The sequence below is a fragment of the Ranitomeya variabilis genome, chromosome 1, assembly GCF_051348905.1.
Source record: "Ranitomeya variabilis isolate aRanVar5 chromosome 1, aRanVar5.hap1, whole genome shotgun sequence".
Classification (NCBI taxonomy): Eukaryota; Metazoa; Chordata; class Amphibia; order Anura; family Dendrobatidae; genus Ranitomeya; species Ranitomeya variabilis.
This window is the reverse complement of record NC_135232.1, coordinates 832,553,360-832,569,547: the sequence shown is the minus strand read 5'-3', so window position 1 is coordinate 832,569,547 and position 16,188 is coordinate 832,553,360. Positions and strand designations below refer to the sequence as shown.

The 16,188-nt window shown below is 46.0% G+C and overlaps 36 non-coding genes across 36 annotated transcripts; all 36 read right to left on the bottom strand.

The window, feature by feature from the left end:
- Window positions 1–112: 112 nt before the first annotated feature.
- Window positions 113–184, bottom strand: TRNAA-UGC (transfer RNA alanine (anticodon UGC)). Its single transcript has one exon. It is a non-coding gene; the product is annotated as a tRNA-Ala (tRNA).
- A 520-nt stretch (window positions 185–704) lies between these two features.
- Window positions 705–776, bottom strand: TRNAE-CUC (transfer RNA glutamic acid (anticodon CUC)). The gene has a single exon. It is a non-coding gene; the product is annotated as a tRNA-Glu (tRNA).
- A 127-nt stretch (window positions 777–903) lies between these two features.
- TRNAA-UGC (transfer RNA alanine (anticodon UGC)) lies at window positions 904–975 on the bottom strand. The gene has a single exon. It is a non-coding gene; the product is annotated as a tRNA-Ala (tRNA).
- Window positions 976–1,495: 520 nt separating this feature from the next.
- Window positions 1,496–1,567, bottom strand: TRNAA-UGC (transfer RNA alanine (anticodon UGC)). Its single transcript has one exon. It is a non-coding gene; the product is annotated as a tRNA-Ala (tRNA).
- A 127-nt stretch (window positions 1,568–1,694) lies between these two features.
- Window positions 1,695–1,766, bottom strand: TRNAA-UGC (transfer RNA alanine (anticodon UGC)). Its single transcript has one exon. It is a non-coding gene; the product is annotated as a tRNA-Ala (tRNA).
- A 520-nt stretch (window positions 1,767–2,286) lies between these two features.
- TRNAA-UGC (transfer RNA alanine (anticodon UGC)) lies at window positions 2,287–2,358 on the bottom strand. Its single transcript has one exon. It is a non-coding gene; the product is annotated as a tRNA-Ala (tRNA).
- A 127-nt stretch (window positions 2,359–2,485) lies between these two features.
- TRNAA-UGC (transfer RNA alanine (anticodon UGC)) lies at window positions 2,486–2,557 on the bottom strand. Its single transcript has one exon. It is a non-coding gene; the product is annotated as a tRNA-Ala (tRNA).
- A 520-nt stretch (window positions 2,558–3,077) lies between these two features.
- TRNAA-CGC (transfer RNA alanine (anticodon CGC)) lies at window positions 3,078–3,149 on the bottom strand. The gene has a single exon. It is a non-coding gene; the product is annotated as a tRNA-Ala (tRNA).
- Window positions 3,150–3,276: 127 nt separating this feature from the next.
- Window positions 3,277–3,348, bottom strand: TRNAA-UGC (transfer RNA alanine (anticodon UGC)). Its single transcript has one exon. It is a non-coding gene; the product is annotated as a tRNA-Ala (tRNA).
- Window positions 3,349–3,868: 520 nt separating this feature from the next.
- Window positions 3,869–3,940, bottom strand: TRNAA-CGC (transfer RNA alanine (anticodon CGC)). The gene has a single exon. It is a non-coding gene; the product is annotated as a tRNA-Ala (tRNA).
- A 127-nt stretch (window positions 3,941–4,067) lies between these two features.
- TRNAA-UGC (transfer RNA alanine (anticodon UGC)) lies at window positions 4,068–4,139 on the bottom strand. Its single transcript has one exon. It is a non-coding gene; the product is annotated as a tRNA-Ala (tRNA).
- A 520-nt stretch (window positions 4,140–4,659) lies between these two features.
- On the bottom strand, window positions 4,660–4,731 carry TRNAA-CGC (transfer RNA alanine (anticodon CGC)). Its single transcript has one exon. It is a non-coding gene; the product is annotated as a tRNA-Ala (tRNA).
- Window positions 4,732–4,858: 127 nt separating this feature from the next.
- Window positions 4,859–4,930, bottom strand: TRNAA-UGC (transfer RNA alanine (anticodon UGC)). Its single transcript has one exon. It is a non-coding gene; the product is annotated as a tRNA-Ala (tRNA).
- A 520-nt stretch (window positions 4,931–5,450) lies between these two features.
- On the bottom strand, window positions 5,451–5,522 carry TRNAA-CGC (transfer RNA alanine (anticodon CGC)). Its single transcript has one exon. It is a non-coding gene; the product is annotated as a tRNA-Ala (tRNA).
- A 127-nt stretch (window positions 5,523–5,649) lies between these two features.
- On the bottom strand, window positions 5,650–5,721 carry TRNAA-UGC (transfer RNA alanine (anticodon UGC)). The gene has a single exon. It is a non-coding gene; the product is annotated as a tRNA-Ala (tRNA).
- Window positions 5,722–6,241: 520 nt separating this feature from the next.
- Window positions 6,242–6,313, bottom strand: TRNAA-CGC (transfer RNA alanine (anticodon CGC)). The gene has a single exon. It is a non-coding gene; the product is annotated as a tRNA-Ala (tRNA).
- A 719-nt stretch (window positions 6,314–7,032) lies between these two features.
- Window positions 7,033–7,104, bottom strand: TRNAA-CGC (transfer RNA alanine (anticodon CGC)). The gene has a single exon. It is a non-coding gene; the product is annotated as a tRNA-Ala (tRNA).
- Window positions 7,105–7,231: 127 nt separating this feature from the next.
- On the bottom strand, window positions 7,232–7,303 carry TRNAA-UGC (transfer RNA alanine (anticodon UGC)). The gene has a single exon. It is a non-coding gene; the product is annotated as a tRNA-Ala (tRNA).
- A 520-nt stretch (window positions 7,304–7,823) lies between these two features.
- TRNAA-CGC (transfer RNA alanine (anticodon CGC)) lies at window positions 7,824–7,895 on the bottom strand. The gene has a single exon. It is a non-coding gene; the product is annotated as a tRNA-Ala (tRNA).
- Window positions 7,896–8,614: 719 nt separating this feature from the next.
- Window positions 8,615–8,686, bottom strand: TRNAA-CGC (transfer RNA alanine (anticodon CGC)). Its single transcript has one exon. It is a non-coding gene; the product is annotated as a tRNA-Ala (tRNA).
- Window positions 8,687–8,813: 127 nt separating this feature from the next.
- On the bottom strand, window positions 8,814–8,885 carry TRNAP-UGG (transfer RNA proline (anticodon UGG)). Its single transcript has one exon. It is a non-coding gene; the product is annotated as a tRNA-Pro (tRNA).
- Window positions 8,886–9,405: 520 nt separating this feature from the next.
- TRNAA-CGC (transfer RNA alanine (anticodon CGC)) lies at window positions 9,406–9,477 on the bottom strand. Its single transcript has one exon. It is a non-coding gene; the product is annotated as a tRNA-Ala (tRNA).
- A 127-nt stretch (window positions 9,478–9,604) lies between these two features.
- On the bottom strand, window positions 9,605–9,676 carry TRNAA-UGC (transfer RNA alanine (anticodon UGC)). The gene has a single exon. It is a non-coding gene; the product is annotated as a tRNA-Ala (tRNA).
- Window positions 9,677–10,196: 520 nt separating this feature from the next.
- On the bottom strand, window positions 10,197–10,268 carry TRNAA-CGC (transfer RNA alanine (anticodon CGC)). The gene has a single exon. It is a non-coding gene; the product is annotated as a tRNA-Ala (tRNA).
- A 127-nt stretch (window positions 10,269–10,395) lies between these two features.
- Window positions 10,396–10,467, bottom strand: TRNAA-UGC (transfer RNA alanine (anticodon UGC)). Its single transcript has one exon. It is a non-coding gene; the product is annotated as a tRNA-Ala (tRNA).
- Window positions 10,468–10,987: 520 nt separating this feature from the next.
- Window positions 10,988–11,059, bottom strand: TRNAA-CGC (transfer RNA alanine (anticodon CGC)). Its single transcript has one exon. It is a non-coding gene; the product is annotated as a tRNA-Ala (tRNA).
- A 127-nt stretch (window positions 11,060–11,186) lies between these two features.
- On the bottom strand, window positions 11,187–11,258 carry TRNAA-UGC (transfer RNA alanine (anticodon UGC)). The gene has a single exon. It is a non-coding gene; the product is annotated as a tRNA-Ala (tRNA).
- A 520-nt stretch (window positions 11,259–11,778) lies between these two features.
- On the bottom strand, window positions 11,779–11,850 carry TRNAA-CGC (transfer RNA alanine (anticodon CGC)). Its single transcript has one exon. It is a non-coding gene; the product is annotated as a tRNA-Ala (tRNA).
- A 127-nt stretch (window positions 11,851–11,977) lies between these two features.
- Window positions 11,978–12,049, bottom strand: TRNAA-UGC (transfer RNA alanine (anticodon UGC)). The gene has a single exon. It is a non-coding gene; the product is annotated as a tRNA-Ala (tRNA).
- Window positions 12,050–12,569: 520 nt separating this feature from the next.
- Window positions 12,570–12,641, bottom strand: TRNAA-CGC (transfer RNA alanine (anticodon CGC)). Its single transcript has one exon. It is a non-coding gene; the product is annotated as a tRNA-Ala (tRNA).
- Window positions 12,642–13,360: 719 nt separating this feature from the next.
- On the bottom strand, window positions 13,361–13,432 carry TRNAA-CGC (transfer RNA alanine (anticodon CGC)). Its single transcript has one exon. It is a non-coding gene; the product is annotated as a tRNA-Ala (tRNA).
- A 127-nt stretch (window positions 13,433–13,559) lies between these two features.
- On the bottom strand, window positions 13,560–13,631 carry TRNAA-UGC (transfer RNA alanine (anticodon UGC)). Its single transcript has one exon. It is a non-coding gene; the product is annotated as a tRNA-Ala (tRNA).
- Window positions 13,632–14,151: 520 nt separating this feature from the next.
- On the bottom strand, window positions 14,152–14,223 carry TRNAA-CGC (transfer RNA alanine (anticodon CGC)). The gene has a single exon. It is a non-coding gene; the product is annotated as a tRNA-Ala (tRNA).
- A 719-nt stretch (window positions 14,224–14,942) lies between these two features.
- Window positions 14,943–15,014, bottom strand: TRNAA-CGC (transfer RNA alanine (anticodon CGC)). Its single transcript has one exon. It is a non-coding gene; the product is annotated as a tRNA-Ala (tRNA).
- A 719-nt stretch (window positions 15,015–15,733) lies between these two features.
- Window positions 15,734–15,805, bottom strand: TRNAA-CGC (transfer RNA alanine (anticodon CGC)). Its single transcript has one exon. It is a non-coding gene; the product is annotated as a tRNA-Ala (tRNA).
- Window positions 15,806–15,932: 127 nt separating this feature from the next.
- TRNAA-UGC (transfer RNA alanine (anticodon UGC)) lies at window positions 15,933–16,004 on the bottom strand. The gene has a single exon. It is a non-coding gene; the product is annotated as a tRNA-Ala (tRNA).
- Between the last annotated feature and the right edge of the window lie 184 nt (window positions 16,005–16,188).

Here is a 16,188-nt window from a genome sequence, read left to right as displayed (position 1 = left end):
GGATAGAGCACTGACAAGTAATTCTTTCACCGAGTGACTGCAGGAACCACATAAGGAGAAGGAAAAGTAGTCACCTGTAGGAAGTGCGTCCTTTGCACGTAAACCCAGGCCATGGAGATGCCGGGGATTGAACCCGGGGCCTCACACATGCAAAGCGTGCGCTCTACCACTGAGCTACATCCCCGTTATTTGCACCACTTTCAGAAACTTGCAGGAAACGGGTCAAGATTTTTGCAGACAAGGGTTGGCATTTATTCAAATCGCTGAACCACCTTGAGAAAAAAACTCTGTGAATTCTTAGAGATACATCAGCTGACCTATTCAAGCTTCCGGCACGACACTCCAACTCGGTTTTCTGATGATACCAAGTAGAGACTCTGAAGCTTGTCCTTAATGCAAAGCTATTGCACATTTCCCACTTTAATCAGGCTAGAGAAAGTTTCCTATATTTGCCTGTGCTATTGATTTGTGCAAAGTTTGTTGAAAGTCCAGTTCCCATTGAAAACATTTTACTGGGTGGTAAAGTGTTGCCCTTGCCTTAGGTTGCATGCAGTCTTTAGAATCTGCTGCGGCAAAAAGCCTCGTCCTGCTATGTGACCTGGCAAAGAAGCCAGTTTAAGCGTCAAAGATTCCTTGCGAGTCTTGACGACACTACTAAGCGTGAGTGTGTTTGCTAAAGCTTTCTAGCCATATTAGGAAAAGTTTGGAGATGCTGGGGGTTGAACCCAGGACCTCATACATGAGAAGCATGCGCTCTACCACTGAGCTACATCCCCAAAAGTCTCCTAGTGGGATGGAGCACTGACAAGTAATTCTTTCACCGAGTGACTGCAGGAACCACATAAGGAGAAGGAAAAGTAGTCACCTGTAGGAAGTGCGTCCTTTGCACGTAAACCCAGGCCATGGAGATGCCGGGGATTGAACCCGGGGCCTCACACATGCAAAGCGTGCGCTCTACCACTGAGCTACATCCCCGTTATTTGCACCACTTTCAGAAACTTGCAGGAAACGGGTCAAGATTTTTGCAGACAAGGGTTGGCATTTATTCAAATCGCTGAACCACCTTGAGAAAAAAACTCTGTGAATTCTTAGAGATACATCAGCTGACCTATTCAAGCTTCCGGCACGACACTCCAACTCGGTTTTCTGATGATACCAAGTAGAGACTCTGAAGCTTGTCCTTAATGCAAGGCTATTGCACATTTCCCACTTTAATCAGGCTAGAGAAAGTTTCCTATATTTGCCTGTGCTATTGATTTGTGCAAAGTTTGTTGAAAGTCCAGTTCCCATTGAAAACATTTTACTGGGTGGTAAAGTGTTGCCCTTGCCTTAGGTTGCATGCAGTCTTTAGAATCTGCTGCAGCAAAAAGCCTCGTCCTGCTATGTGACCTGGCAAAGAAGCCAGTTTAAGCGTCAAAGATTCCTTGCGAGTCTTGACGACACTACTAAGCGTGAGTGTGTTTGCTAAAGCTTTCTAGCCATATTAGGAAAATTTTGGAGATGCTGGGGGTTGAACCCAGGACCTCATACATGCAAAGCATGCGCTCTACCACTGAGCTACATCCCCAAAAGTCTCCCAGTGGGATAGAGCACTGACAAGTAATTCTTTCACCGAGTGACTGCAGGAACCACATAAGGAGAAGGAAAAGTAGTCACCTGTAGGAAGTGCGTCCTTTGCACGTAAACCCAGGCCATGGAGATGCCGGGGATTGAACCCGGGGCCTCACACATGCAAAGCGTGCGCTCTACCACTGAGCTACATCCCCGTTATTTGCACCACTTTCAGAAACTTGCAGGAAACGGGTCAAGATTTTTGCAGACAAGGGTTGGCATTTATTCAAATCGCTGAACCACCTTGAGAAAAAAACTCTGTGAATTCTTAGAGATACATCAGCTGACCTATTCAAGCTTCCGGCACGACACTCCAACTCGGTTTTCTGATGATACCAAGTAGAGACTCTGAAGCTTGTCCTTAATGCAAGGCTATTGCACATTTCCCACTTTAATCAGGCTAGAGAAAGTTTCCTATATTTGCCTGTGCTATTGATTTGTGCAAAGTTTGTTGAAAGTCCAGTTCCCATTGAAAACATTTTACTGGGTGGTAAAGTGTTGCCCTTGCCTTAGGTTGCATGCAGTCTTTAGAATCTGCTGCAGCAAAAAGCCTCGTCCTGCTATGTGACCTGGCAAAGAAGCCAGTTTAAGCGTCAAAGATTCCTTGCGAGTCTTGACGACACTACTAAGCGTGAGTGTGTTTGCTAAAGCTTTCTAGCCATATTAGGAAAATTTTGGAGATGCTGGGGGTTGAACCCAGGACCTCATACATGCAAAGCATGCGCTCTACCACTGAGCTACATCCCCAAAAGTCTCCCAGTGGGATAGAGCACTGACAAGTAATTCTTTCACCGAGTGACTGCAGGAACCACATAAGGAGAAGGAAAAGTAGTCACCTGTAGGAAGTGCGTCCTTTGCACGTAAACCCAGGCCATGGAGATGCCGGGGATTGAACCCGGGGCCTCACACATGCAAAGCGTGCGCTCTACCACTGAGCTACATCCCCGTTATTTGCACCACTTTCAGAAACTTGCAGGAAACGGGTCAAGATTTTTGCAGACAAGGGTTGGCATTTATTCAAATCGCTGAACCACCTTGAGAAAAAAACTCTGTGAATTCTTAGAGATACATCAGCTGACCTATTCAAGCTTCCGGCACGACACTCCAACTCGGTTTTCTGATGATACCAAGTAGAGACTCTGAAGCTTGTCCTTAATGCAAAGCTATTGCACATTTCCCACTTTAATCAGGCTAGAGAAAGTTTCCTATATTTGCCTGTGCTATTGATTTGTGCAAAGTTTGTTGAAAGTCCAGTTCCCATTGAAAACATTTTACTGGGTGGTAAAGTGTTGCCCTTGCCTTAGGTTGCATGCAGTCTTTAGAATCTGCTGCGGCAAAAAGCCTCGTCCTGCTATGTGACCTGGCAAAGAAGCCAGTTTAAGCGTCAAAGATTCCTTGCGAGTCTTGACGACACTACTAAGCGTGAGTGTGTTTGCTAAAGCTTTCTAGCCATATTAGGAAAAGTTTGGAGATGCTGGGGGTTGAACCCAGGACCTCATACATGCGAAGCATGCGCTCTACCACTGAGCTACATCCCCAAAAGTCTCCTAGTGGGATGGAGAACTGACAAGTAATTCTTTCACCGAGTGACTGCAGGAACCACATAAGGAGAAGGAAAAGTAGTCACCTGTAGGAAGTGCGTCCTTTGCACGTAAACCCAGGCCATGGAGATGCCGGGGATTGAACCCGGGGCCTCACACATGCAAGGCGTGCACTCTGCCACTGAGCTACATCCCCGTTATTTGCACCACTTTCAGAAACTTGCAGGAAACGGGTCAAGATTTTTGCAGACAAGTGTTGGCATTTATTCAAATCGCTGAACCACCTTGAGAAAAAAACTCTGTGAATTCTTAGAGATACATCAGCTGACCTATTCAAGCTTCCGGCACGACACTCCAACTCGGTTTTCTGATGATACCAAGTAGAGACTCTGAAGCTTGTCCTTAATGCAAAGCTATTGCACATTTCCCACTTTAATCAGGCTAGAGAAAGTTTCCTATATTTGCCTGTGCTATTGATTTGTGCAAAGTTTGTTGAAAGTCCAGTTCCCATTGAAAACATTTTACTGGGTGGTAAAGTGTTGCCCTTGCCTTAGGTTGCATGCAGTCTTTAGAATCTGCTGCGGCAAAATGCCTCGTCCTGCTATGTGACCTGGCAAAGAAGCCAGTTTAAGTGTCAAAGATTCCTTGCGAGTCTTGACGACACTACTAAGCGTGAGTGTGTTTGCTAAAGCTTTCTAGCCATATTAGGAAAATTTTGGAGATGCTGGGGGTTGAACCCAGGACCTCATACATGCGAAGCATGCGCTCTACCACTGAGCTACATCCCCAAAAGTCTCCCAGTGGGATAGAGCACTGACAAGTAATTCTTTCACCGAGTGACTGCAGGAACCACATAAGGAGAAGGAAAAGTAGTCACCTGTAGGAAGTGCGTCCTTTGCACGTAAACCCAGGCCATGGAGATGCCGGGGATTGAACCCGGGGCCTCACACATGCAAAGCGTGCGCTCTACCACTGAGCTACATCCCCGTTATTTGCACCACTTTCAGAAACTTGCAGGAAACGGGTCAAGATTTTTGCAGACAAGGGTTGGCATTTATTCAAATCGCTGAACCACCTTGAGAAAAAAACTCTGTGAATTCTTAGAGATACATCAGCTGAACTATTCAAGCTTCCGGCACGACACTCCAACTCGGTTTTCTGATGATACCAAGTAGAGACTCTGAAGCTTGTCCTTAATGCAAAGCTATTGCACATTTCCCACTTTAATCAGGCTAGAGAAAGTTTCCTATATTTGCCTGTGCTATTGATTTGTGCAAAGTTTGTTGAAAGTCCAGTTCCCATTGAAAACATTTTACTGGGTGGTAAAGTGTTGCCCTTGCCTTAGGTTGCATGCAGTCTTTAGAATCTGCTGCGGCAAAAAGCCTCGTCCTGCTATGTGACCTGGCAAAGAAGCCAGTTTAAGCGTCAAAGATTCCTTGCGAGTCTTGACGACACTACTAAGCGTGAGTGTGTTTGCTAAAGCTTTCTAGCCATATTAGGAAAAGTTTGGAGATGCTGGGGGTTGAACCCAGGACCTCATACATGCGAAGCATGCGCTCTACCACTGAGCTACATCCCCAAAAGTCTCCTAGTGGGATGGAGAACTGACAAGTAATTCTTTCACCGAGTGACTGCAGGAACCACATAAGGAGAAGGAAAAGTAGTCACCTGTAGGAAGTGCGTCCTTTGCACGTAAACCCAGGCCATGGAGATGCCGGGGATTGAACCCGGGGCCTCACACATGCAAGGCGTGCACTCTGCCACTGAGCTACATCCCCGTTATTTGCACCACTTTCAGAAACTTGCAGGAAACGGGTCAAGATTTTTGCAGACAAGTGTTGGCATTTATTCAAATCGCTGAACCACCTTGAGAAAAAAACTCTGTGAATTCTTAGAGATACATCAGCTGACCTATTCAAGCTTCCGGCACGACACTCCAACTCGGTTTTCTGATGATACCAAGTAGAGACTCTGAAGCTTGTCCTTAATGCAAAGCTATTGCACATTTCCCACTTTAATCAGGCTAGAGAAAGTTTCCTATATTTGCCTGTGCTATTGATTTGTGCAAAGTTTGTTGAAAGTCCAGTTCCCATTGAAAACATTTTACTGGGTGGTAAAGTGTTGCCCTTGCCTTAGGTTGCATGCAGTCTTTAGAATCTGCTGCGGCAAAAAGCCTCGTCCTGCTATGTGACCTGGCAAAGAAGCCAGTTTAAGCGTCAAAGATTCCTTGCGAGTCTTGACGACACTACTAAGCGTGAGTGTGTTTGCTAAAGCTTTCTAGCCATATTAGGAAAAGTTTGGAGATGCTGGGGGTTGAACCCAGGACCTCATACATGCGAAGCATGCGCTCTACCACTGAGCTACATCCCCAAAAGTCTCCTAGTGGGATGGAGCACTGACAAGTAATTCTTTCACCGAGTGACTGCAGGAACCACATAAGGAGAAGGAAAAGTAGTCACCTGTAGGAAGTGCGTCCTTTGCACGTAAACCCAGGCCATGGAGATGCCGGGGATTGAACCCGGGGCCTCACACATGCAAAGCGTGCGCTCTACCACTGAGCTACATCCCCGTTATTTGCACCACTTTCAGAAACTTGCAGGAAACGGGTCAAGATTTTTGCAGACAAGGGTTGGCATTTATTCAAATCGCTGAACCACCTTGAGAAAAAAACTCTGTGAATTCTTAGAGATACATCAGCTGACCTATTCAAGCTTCCGGCACGACACTCCAACTCGGTTTTCTGATGATACCAAGTAGAGACTCTGAAGCTTGTCCTTAATGCAAAGCTATTGCACATTTCCCACTTTAATCAGGCTAGAGAAAGTTTCCTATATTTGCCTGTGCTATTGATTTGTGCAAAGTTTGTTGAAAGTCCAGTTCCCATTGAAAACATTTTACTGGGTGGTAAAGTGTTGCCCTTGCCTTAGGTTGCATGCAGTCTTTAGAATCTGCCGCAGCAAAAAGCCTCGTCCTGCTATGTGACCTGGCAAAGAAGCCAGTTTAAGCGTCAAAGATTCCTTGCGAGTCTTGACGACACTACTAAGCGTGAGTGTGTTTGCTAAAGCTTTCTAGCCATATTAGGAAAAGTTTGGAGATGCTGGGGGTTGAACCCAGGACCTCATACATGCGAAGCATGCGCTCTACCACTGAGCTACATCCCCAAAAGTCTCCTAGTGGGATGGAGCACTGACAAGTAATTCTTTCACCGAGTGACTGCAGGAACCACATAAGGAGAAGGAAAAGTAGTCACCTGTAGGAAGTGCGTCCTTTGCACGTAAACCCAGGCCATGGAGATGCCGGGGATTGAACCAGGGGCCTCACACATGCAAAGCGTGCGCTCTACCACTGAGCTACATCCCCGTTATTTGCACCACTTTCAGAAACTTGCAGGAAACGGGTCAAGATTTTTGCAGACAAGGGTTGGCATTTATTCAAATCGCTGAACCACCTTGAGAAAAAAACTCTGTGAATTCTTAGAGATACATCAGCTGACCTATTCAAGCTTCCGGCACGACACTCCAACTCGGTTTTCTGATGATACCAAGTAGAGACTCTGAAGCTTGTCCTTAATGCAAAGCTATTGCACATTTCCCACTTTAATCAGGCTAGAGAAAGTTTCCTATATTTGCCTGTGCTATTGATTTGTGCAAAGTTTGTTGAAAGTCCAGTTCCCATTGAAAACATTTTACTGGGTGGTAAAGTGTTGCCCTTGCCTTAGGTTGCATGCAGTCTTTAGAATCTGCCGCGGCAAAAAGCCTCGTCCTGCTATGTGACCTGGCAAAGAAGCCAGTTTAAGCGTCAAAGATTCCTTGCGAGTCTTGACGACACTACTAAGCGTGAGTGTGTTTGCTAAAGCTTTCTAGCCATATTAGGAAAAGTTTGGAGATGCTGGGGGTTGAACCCAGGACCTCATACATGCGAAGCATGCGCTCTACCACTGAGTTACATTCCCAAAAGTCTCCTAGTGGGATGGAGCACTGACAAGTAATTCTTTCACCGAGTGACTGCAGGAACCACATAAGGAGAAGGAAAAGTAGTCACCTGTAGGAAGTGCGTCCTTTGCACGTAAACCCAGGCCATGGAGATGCTGGGGATTGAACCCGGGGCCTCACACATGCAAAGCGTGCGCTCTACCACTGAGCTACATCCCCGTTATTTGCACCACTTTCAGAAACTTGCAGGAAACGGGTCAAGATTTTTGCAGACAAGGGTTGGCATTTATTCAAATCGCTGAACCACCTTGAGAAAAAAACTCTGTGAATTCTTAGAGATACATCAGCTGACCTATTCAAGCTTCCGGCACGACACTCCAACTCGGTTTTCTGATGATACCAAGTAGAGACTCTGAAGCTTGTCCTTAATGCAAAGCTATTGCACATTTCCCACTTTAATCAGGCTAGAGAAAGTTTCCTATATTTGCCTGTGCTATTGATTTGTGCAAAGTTTGTTGAAAGTCCAGTTCCCATTGAAAACATTTTACTGGGTGGTAAAGTGTTGCCCTTGCCTTAGGTTGCATGCAGTCTTTAGAATCTGCTGCGGCAAAAAGCCTCGTCCTGCTATGTGACCTGGCAAAGAAGCCAGTTTAAGCGTCAAAGATTCCTTGCGAGTCTTGACGACACTACTAAGCGTGAGTGTGTTTGCTAAAGCTTTCTAGCCATATTAGGAAAAGTTTGGAGATGCTGGGGGTTGAACCCAGGACCTCATACATGCGAAGCATGCGCTCTACCACTGAGCTACATCCCCAAAAGTCTCCTAGTGGGATGGAGCACTGACAAGTAATTCTTTCACCGAGTGACTGCAGGAACCACATAAGGAGAAGGAAAAGTAGTCACCTGTAGGAAGTGCGTCCTTTGCACGTAAACCCAGGCCATGGAGATGCCGGGGATTGAACTCGGGGCCTCACACATGCAAAGCATGCGCTCTACCACTGAGCTACATCCCCGTTATTTGCACCACTTTCAGAAACTTGCAGGAAACGGGTCAAGATTTTTGCAGACAAGGGTTGGCATTTATTCAAATCGCTGAACCACCTTGAGAAAAAAACTCTGTGAATTCTTAGAGATACATCAGCTGACCTATTCAAGCTTCCGGCACGACACTCCAACTCGGTTTTCTGATGATACCAAGTAGAGACTCTGAAGCTTGTCCTTAATGCAAAGCTATTGCACATTTCCCACTTTAATCAGGCTAGAGAAAGTTTCCTATATTTGCCTGTGCTATTGATTTGTGCAAAGTTTGTTGAAAGTCCAGTTCCCATTGAAAACATTTTACTGGGTGGTAAAGTGTTGCCCTTGCCTTAGGTTGCATGCAGTCTTTAGAATCTGCTGCGGCAAAAAGCCTCGTCCTGCTATGTGACCTGGCAAAGAAGCCAGTTTAAGCGTCAAAGATTCCTTGCGAGTCTTGACGACACTACTAAGCGTGAGTGTGTTTGCTAAAGCTTTCTAGCCATATTAGGAAAAGTTTGGAGATGCTGGGGGTTGAACCCAGGACCTCATACATGCGAAGCATGCGCTCTACCACTGAGCTACATCCCCAAAAGTCTCTTAGTGGGATGGAGCACTGACAAGTAATTCTTTCACCGAGTGACTGCAGGAACCACATAAGGAGAAGGAAAAGTAGTCACCTGTAGGAAGTGCGTCCTTTGCACGTAAACCCAGGCCATGGAGATGCCGGGGATTGAACGCGGGGCCTCACACATCCAAAGCGTGCGCTCTACCACTGAGCTACATCCCCGTTATTTGCACCACTTTCAGAAACTTGCAGGAAACGGGTCAAGATTTTTGCAGACAAGGGTTGGCATTTATTCAAATCGCTGAACCACCTTGAGAAAAAAACTCTGTGAATTCTTAGAGATACATCAGCTGACCTATTCAAGCTTCCGGCACGACACTCCAACTCGGTTTTCTGATGATACCAAGTAGAGACTCTGAAGCTTGTCCTTAATACAAAGCTATTGCACATTTCCCACTTTAATCAGGCTAGAGAAAGTTTCCTATATTTGCCTGTGCTATTGATTTGTGCAAAGTTTGTTGAAAGTCCAGTTCCCATTGAAAACATTTTACTGGGTGGTAAAGTGTTGCCCTTGCCTTAGGTTGCATGCAGTCTTTAGAATCTGCTGCGGCAAAAAGCCTCGTCCTGCTATGTGACCTGGCAAAGAAGCCAGTTTAAGCGTCAAAGATTCCTTGCGAGTCTTGACGACACTACTAAGCGTGAGTGTGTTTGCTAAAGCTTTCTAGCCATATTAGGAAAAGTTTGGAGATGCTGGGGGTTGAACCCAGGACCTCATACATGCGAAGCATGCGCTCTACCACTGAGCTACATCCCCAAAAGTCTCCTGGTGGGATGGAGAACTGACAAGTAATTCTTTCACCGAGTGACTGCAGGAACCACATAAGGAGAAGGAAAAGTAGTCACCTGTAGGAAGTGCGTCCTTTGCACGTAAACCCAGGCCATGGAGATGCCGGGGATTGAACCCGGGGCCTCACACATGCAAGGCGTGCACTCTGCCACTGAGCTACATCCCCGTTATTTGCACCACTTTCAGAAACTTGCAGGAAACGGGTCAAGATTTTTGCAGACAAGTGTTGGCATTTATTCAAATCGCTGAACCACCTTGAGAAAAAAACTCTGTGAATTCTTAGAGATACATCAGCTGACCTATTCAAGCTTCCGGCACGACACTCCAACTCGGTTTTCTGATGATACCAAGTAGAGACTCTGAAGCTTGTCCTTAATGCAAAGCTATTGCACATTTCCCACTTTAATCAGGCTAGAGAAAGTTTCCTATATTTGCCTGTGCTATTGATTTGTGCAAAGTTTGTTGAAAGTCCAGTTCCCATTGAAAACATTTTACTGGGTGGTAAAGTGTTGCCCTTGCCTTAGGTTGCATGCAGTCTTTAGAATCTGCTGCGGCAAAATGCCTCGTCCTGCTATGTGACCTGGCAAAGAAGCCAGTTTAAGTGTCAAAGATTCCTTGCGAGTCTTGACGACACTACTAAGCGTGAGTGTGTTTGCTAAAGCTTTCTAGCCATATTAGGAAAATTTTGGAGATGCTGGGGGTTGAACCCAGGACCTCATACATGCGAAGCATGCGCTCTACCACTGAGCTACATCCCCAAAAGTCTCCCAGTGGGATAGAGCACTGACAAGTAATTCTTTCACCGAGTGACTGCAGGAACCACATAAGGAGAAGGAAAAGTAGTCACCTGTAGGAAGTGCGTCCTTTGCACGTAAACCCAGGCCATGGAGATGCCGGGGATTGAACCCGGGGCCTCACACATGCAAAGCGTGCGCTCTACCACTGAGCTACATCCCCGTTATTTGCACCACTTTCAGAAACTTGCAGGAAACGGGTCAAGATTTTTGCAGACAAGGGTTGGCATTTATTCAAATCGCTGAACCACCTTGAGAAAAAAACTCTGTGAATTCTTAGAGATACATCAGCTGACCTATTCAAGCTTCCGGCACGACACTCCAACTCGGTTTTCTGATGATACCAAGTAGAGACTCTGAAGCTTGTCCTTAATGCAAAGCTATTGCACATTTCCCACTTTAATCAGGCTAGAGAAAGTTTCCTATATTTGCCTGTGCTATTGATTTGTGCAAAGTTTGTTGAAAGTCCAGTTCCCATTGAAAACATTTTACTGGGTGGTAAAGTGTTGCCCTTGCCTTAGGTTGCATGCAGTCTTTAGAATCTGCTGCGGCAAAAAGCCTCGTCCTGCTATGTGACCTGGCAAAGAAGCCAGTTTAAGCGTCAAAGATTCCTTGCGAGTCTTGACGACACTACTAAGCGTGAGTGTGTTTGCTAAAGCTTTCTAGCCATATTAGGAAAAGTTTGGAGATGCTGGGGGTTGAACCCAGGACCTCATACATGCGAAGCATGCGCTCTACCACTGAGCTACATCCCCAAAAGTCTCCTAGTGGGATGGAGAACTGACAAGTAATTCTTTCACCGAGTGACTGCAGGAACCACATAAGGAGAAGGAAAAGTACTCACCTGTAGGAAGTGCGTCCTTTGCACGTAAACCCAGGCCATGGAGATGCCGGGGATTGAACCCGGGGCCTCACACATGCAAGGCGTGCACTCTGCCACTGAGCTACATCCCCGTTATTTGCACCACTTTCAGAAACTTGCAGGAAACGGGTCAAGATTTTTGCAGACAAGTGTTGGCATTTATTCAAATCGCTGAACCACCTTGAGAAAAAAACTCTGTGAATTCTTAGAGATACATCAGCTGACCTATTCAAGCTTCCGGCACGACACTCCAACTCGGTTTTCTGATGATACCAAGTAGAGACTCTGAAGCTTGTCCTTAATGCAAAGCTATTGCACATTTCCCACTTTAATCAGGCTAGAGAAAGTTTCCTATATTTGCCTGTGCTATTGATTTGTGCAAAGTTTGTTGAAAGTCCAGTTCCCATTGAAAACATTTTACTGGGTGGTAAAGTGTTGCCCTTGCCTTAGGTTGCATGCAGTCTTTAGAATCTGCTGCGGCAAAAAGCCTCGTCCTGCTATGTGACCTGGCAAAGAAGCCAGTTTAAGCGTCAAAGATTCCTTGCGAGTCTTGACGACACTACTAAGCGTGAGTGTGTTTGCTAAAGCTTTCTAGCCATATTAGGAAAAGTTTGGAGATGCTGGGGGTTGAACCCAGGACCTCATACATGCGAAGCATGCGCTCTACCACTGAGCTACATCCCCAAAAGTCTCCTAGTGGGATGGAGCACTGACAAGTAATTCTTTCACCGAGTGACTGCAGGAACCACATAAGGAGAAGGAAAAGTAGTCACCTGTAGGAAGTGCGTCCTTTGCACGTAAACCCAGGCCATGGAGATGCCGGGGATTGAACCCGGGGCCTCACACATGCAAAGCGTGCGCTCTACCACTGAGCTACATCCCCGTTATTTGCACCACTTTCAGAAACTTGCAGGAAACGGGTCAAGATTTTTGCAGACAAGGGTTGGCATTTATTCAAATCGCTGAACCACCTTGAGAAAAAAACTCTGTGAATTCTTAGAGATACATCAGCTGACCTATTCAAGCTTCCGGCACGACACTCCAACTCGGTTTTCTGATGATACCAAGTAGAGACTCTGAAGCTTGTCCTTAATGCAAAGCTATTGCACATTTCCCACTTTAATCAGGCTAGAGAAAGTTTCCTATATTTGCCTGTGCTATTGATTTGTGCAAAGTTTGTTGAAAGTCCAGTTCCCATTGAAAACATTTTACTGGGTGGTAAAGTGTTGCCCTTGCCTTAGGTTGCATGCAGTCTTTAGAATCTGCCGCAGCAAAAAGCCTCGTCCTGCTATGTGACCTGGCAAAGAAGCCAGTTTAAGCGTCAAAGATTCCTTGCGAGTCTTGACGACACTACTAAGCGTGAGTGTGTTTGCTAAAGCTTTCTAGCCATATTAGGAAAAGTTTGGAGATGCTGGGGGTTGAACCCAGGACCTCATACATGCGAAGCATGCGCTCTACCACTGAGCTACATCCCCAAAAGTCTCCTAGTGGGATGGAGCACTGACAAGTAATTCTTTCACCGAGTGACTGCAGGAACCACATAAGGAGAAGGAAAAGTAGTCACCTGTAGGAAGTGCGTCCTTTGCACGTAAACCCAGGCCATGGAGATGCCGGGGATTGAACCAGGGGCCTCACACATGCAAAGCGTGCGCTCTACCACTGAGCTACATCCCCGTTATCTGCACCACTTTCAGAAACTTGAAGGAAACGGGTCAAGATTTTTGCAGACAAGGGTTGGCATTTATTCAAATCGCTGAACCACCTTGAGAAAAAAACTCTGTGAATTCTTAGAGATACATCAGCTGACCTATTCAAGCTTCCGGCACGACACTCCAACTCGGTTTTCTGATGATACCAAGTAGAGACTCTGAAGCTTGTCCTTAATGCAAAGCTATTGCACATTTCCCACTTTAATCAGGCTAGAGAAAGTTTCCTATATTTGCCTGTGCTATTGATTTGTGCAAAGTTTGTTGAAAGTCCAGTTCCCATTGAAAACATTTTACTGGGTGGTAAAGTGTTGCCCTTGCCTTAGGTTGCATGCAGTCTTTAGAATCTGCCGCGGCAAAAAGCCTCGTCCTGCTATGTGACCTGGCAAAGAAGCCAGTTTAAGCGTCAAAGATTCCTTGCGAGTCTTGACGACACTACTAAGCGTGAGTGTGTTTGCTAAAGCTTTCTAGCCATATTAGGAAAAGTTTGGAGATGCTGGGGGTTGAACCCAGGACCTCATACATGCGAAGCATGCACTCTACCACTGAGTTACATTCCCAAAAGTCTCCTAGTGGGATGGAGCACTGACAAGTAATTCTTTCACCGAGTGACTGCAGGAACCACATAAGGAGAAGGAAAAGTAGTCACCTGTAGGAAGTGCGTCCTTTGCACGTAAACCCAGGCCATGGAGATGCTGGGGATTGAACCCGGGGCCTCACACATGCAAAGCGTGCGCTCTACCACTGAGCTACATCCCCGTTATTTGCACCACTTTCAGAAACTTGCAGGAAACGGGTCAAGATTTTTGCAGACAAGGGTTGGCATTTATTCAAATCGCTGAACCACCTTGAGAAAAAAACTCTGTGAATTCTTAGAGATACATCAGCTGACCTATTCAAGCTTCCGGCACGACACTCCAACTCGGTTTTCTGATGATACCAAGTAGAGACTCTGAAGCTTGTCCTTAATGCAAAGCTATTGCACATTTCCCACTTTAATCAGGCTAGAGAAAGTTTCCTATATTTGCCTGTGCTATTGATTTGTGCAAAGTTTGTTGAAAGTCCAGTTCCCATTGAAAACATTTTACTGGGTGGTAAAGTGTTGCCCTTGCCTTAGGTTGCATGCAGTCTTTAGAATCTGCTGCGGCAAAAAGCCTCGTCCTGCTATGTGACCTGGCAAAGAAGCCAGTTTAAGCGTCAAAGATTCCTTGCGAGTCTTGACGACACTACTAAGCGTGAGTGTGTTTGCTAAAGCTTTCTAGCCATATTAGGAAAAGTTTGGAGATGCTGGGGGTTGAACCCAGGACCTCATACATGCGAAGCATGCGCTCTACCACTGAGCTACATCCCCAAAAGTCTCCTAGTGGGATGGAGCACTGACAAGTAATTCTTTCACCGAGTGACTGCAGGAACCACATAAGGAGAAGGAAAAGTAGTCACCTGTAGGAAGTGCGTCCTTTGCACGTAAACCCAGGCCATGGAGATGCCGGGGATTGAACTCGGGGCCTCACACATGCAAAGCATGCGCTCTACCACTGAGCTACATCCCCGTTATTTGCACCACTTTCAGAAACTTGCAGGAAACGGGTCAAGATTTTTGCAGACAAGGGTTGGCATTTATTCAAATCGCTGAACCACCTTGAGAAAAAAACTCTGTGAATTCTTAGAGATACATCAGCTGACCTATTCAAGCTTCCGGCACGACACTCCAACTCGGTTTTCTGATGATACCAAGTAGAGACTCTGAAGCTTGTCCTTAATGCAAAGCTATTGCACATTTCCCACTTTAATCAGGCTAGAGAAAGTTTCCTATATTTGCCTGTGCTATTGATTTGTGCAAAGTTTGTTGAAAGTCCAGTTCCCATTGAAAACATTTTACTGGGTGGTAAAGTGTTGCCCTTGCCTTAGGTTGCATGCAGTCTTTAGAATCTGCTGCGGCAAAAAGCCTCGTCCTGCTATGTGACCTGGCAAAGAAGCCAGTTTAAGCGTCAAAGATTCCTTGCGAGTCTTGACGACACTACTAAGCGTGAGTGTGTTTGCTAAAGCTTTCTAGCCATATTAGGAAAAGTTTGGAGATGCTGGGGGTTGAACCCAGGACCTCATACATGCGAAGCATGCGCTCTACCACTGAGCTACATCCCCAAAAGTCTCCTAGTGGGATGGAGCACTGACAAGTAATTCTTTCACCGAGTGACTGCAGGAACCACATAAGGAGAAGGAAAAGTAGTCACCTGTAGGAAGTGCGTCCTTTGCACGTAAACCCAGGCCATGGAGATGCCGGGGATTGAACGCGGGGCCTCACACATGCAAAGCGTGCGCTCTACCACTGAGCTACATCCCCGTTATTTGCACCACTTTCAGAAACTTGCAGGAAACGGGTCAAGATTTTTGCAGACAAGGGTTGGCATTTATTCAAATCGCTGAACCACCTTGAGAAAAAAACTCTGTGAATTCTTAGAGATACATCAGCTGACCTATTCAAGCTTCCGGCACGACACTCCAACTCGGTTTTCTGATGATACCAAGTAGAGACTCTGAAGCTTGTCCTTAATGCAAAGCTATTGCACATTTCCCACTTTAATCAGGCTAGAGAAAGTTTCCTATATTTGCCTGTGCTATTGATTTGTGCAAAGTTTGTTGAAAGTCCAGTTCCCATTGAAAACATTTTACTGGGTGGTAAAGTGTTGCCCTTGCCTTAGGTTGCATGCAGTCTTTAGAATCTGCTGCGGCAAAAAGCCTCGTCCTGCTATGTGACCTGGCAAAGAAGCCAGTTTAAGCGTCAAAGATTCCTTGCGAGTCTTGACGACACTACTAAGCGTGAGTGTGTTTGCTAAAGCTTTCTAGCCATATTAGGAAAAGTTTAGAGATGCTGGGGGTTGAACCCAGGAACTCATACATGCGAAGCATGCGCTCTACCACTGAGCTACATCCCCAAAAGTCTCCTAGTGGGATGGAGCACTGACAAGTAATTCTTTCACCGAGTGACTGCAGGAACCACATAAGGAGAAGGAAAAGTAGTCACCTGTAGGAAGTGCGTCCTTTGCACGTAAAACCAGGCCATGGAGATGCCGGGGATTGAACCCGGGGCCTCACACATGCAAAGCGTGCGCTCTACCACTGAGCTACATCCCCGTTATTTGCACCACTTTCAGAAAATTGCAGGAAACGGGTCAAGATTTTTGCAGACAAGGGTTGGCATTTATTCAAATCGCTGAACCACCTTGAGAAAAAAACTCTGTGAATTCTTAGAGATACATCAGCTGACCTATTCAAGCTTCCGGCACGACACTCCAACTCGGTTTTCTGATGATACCAA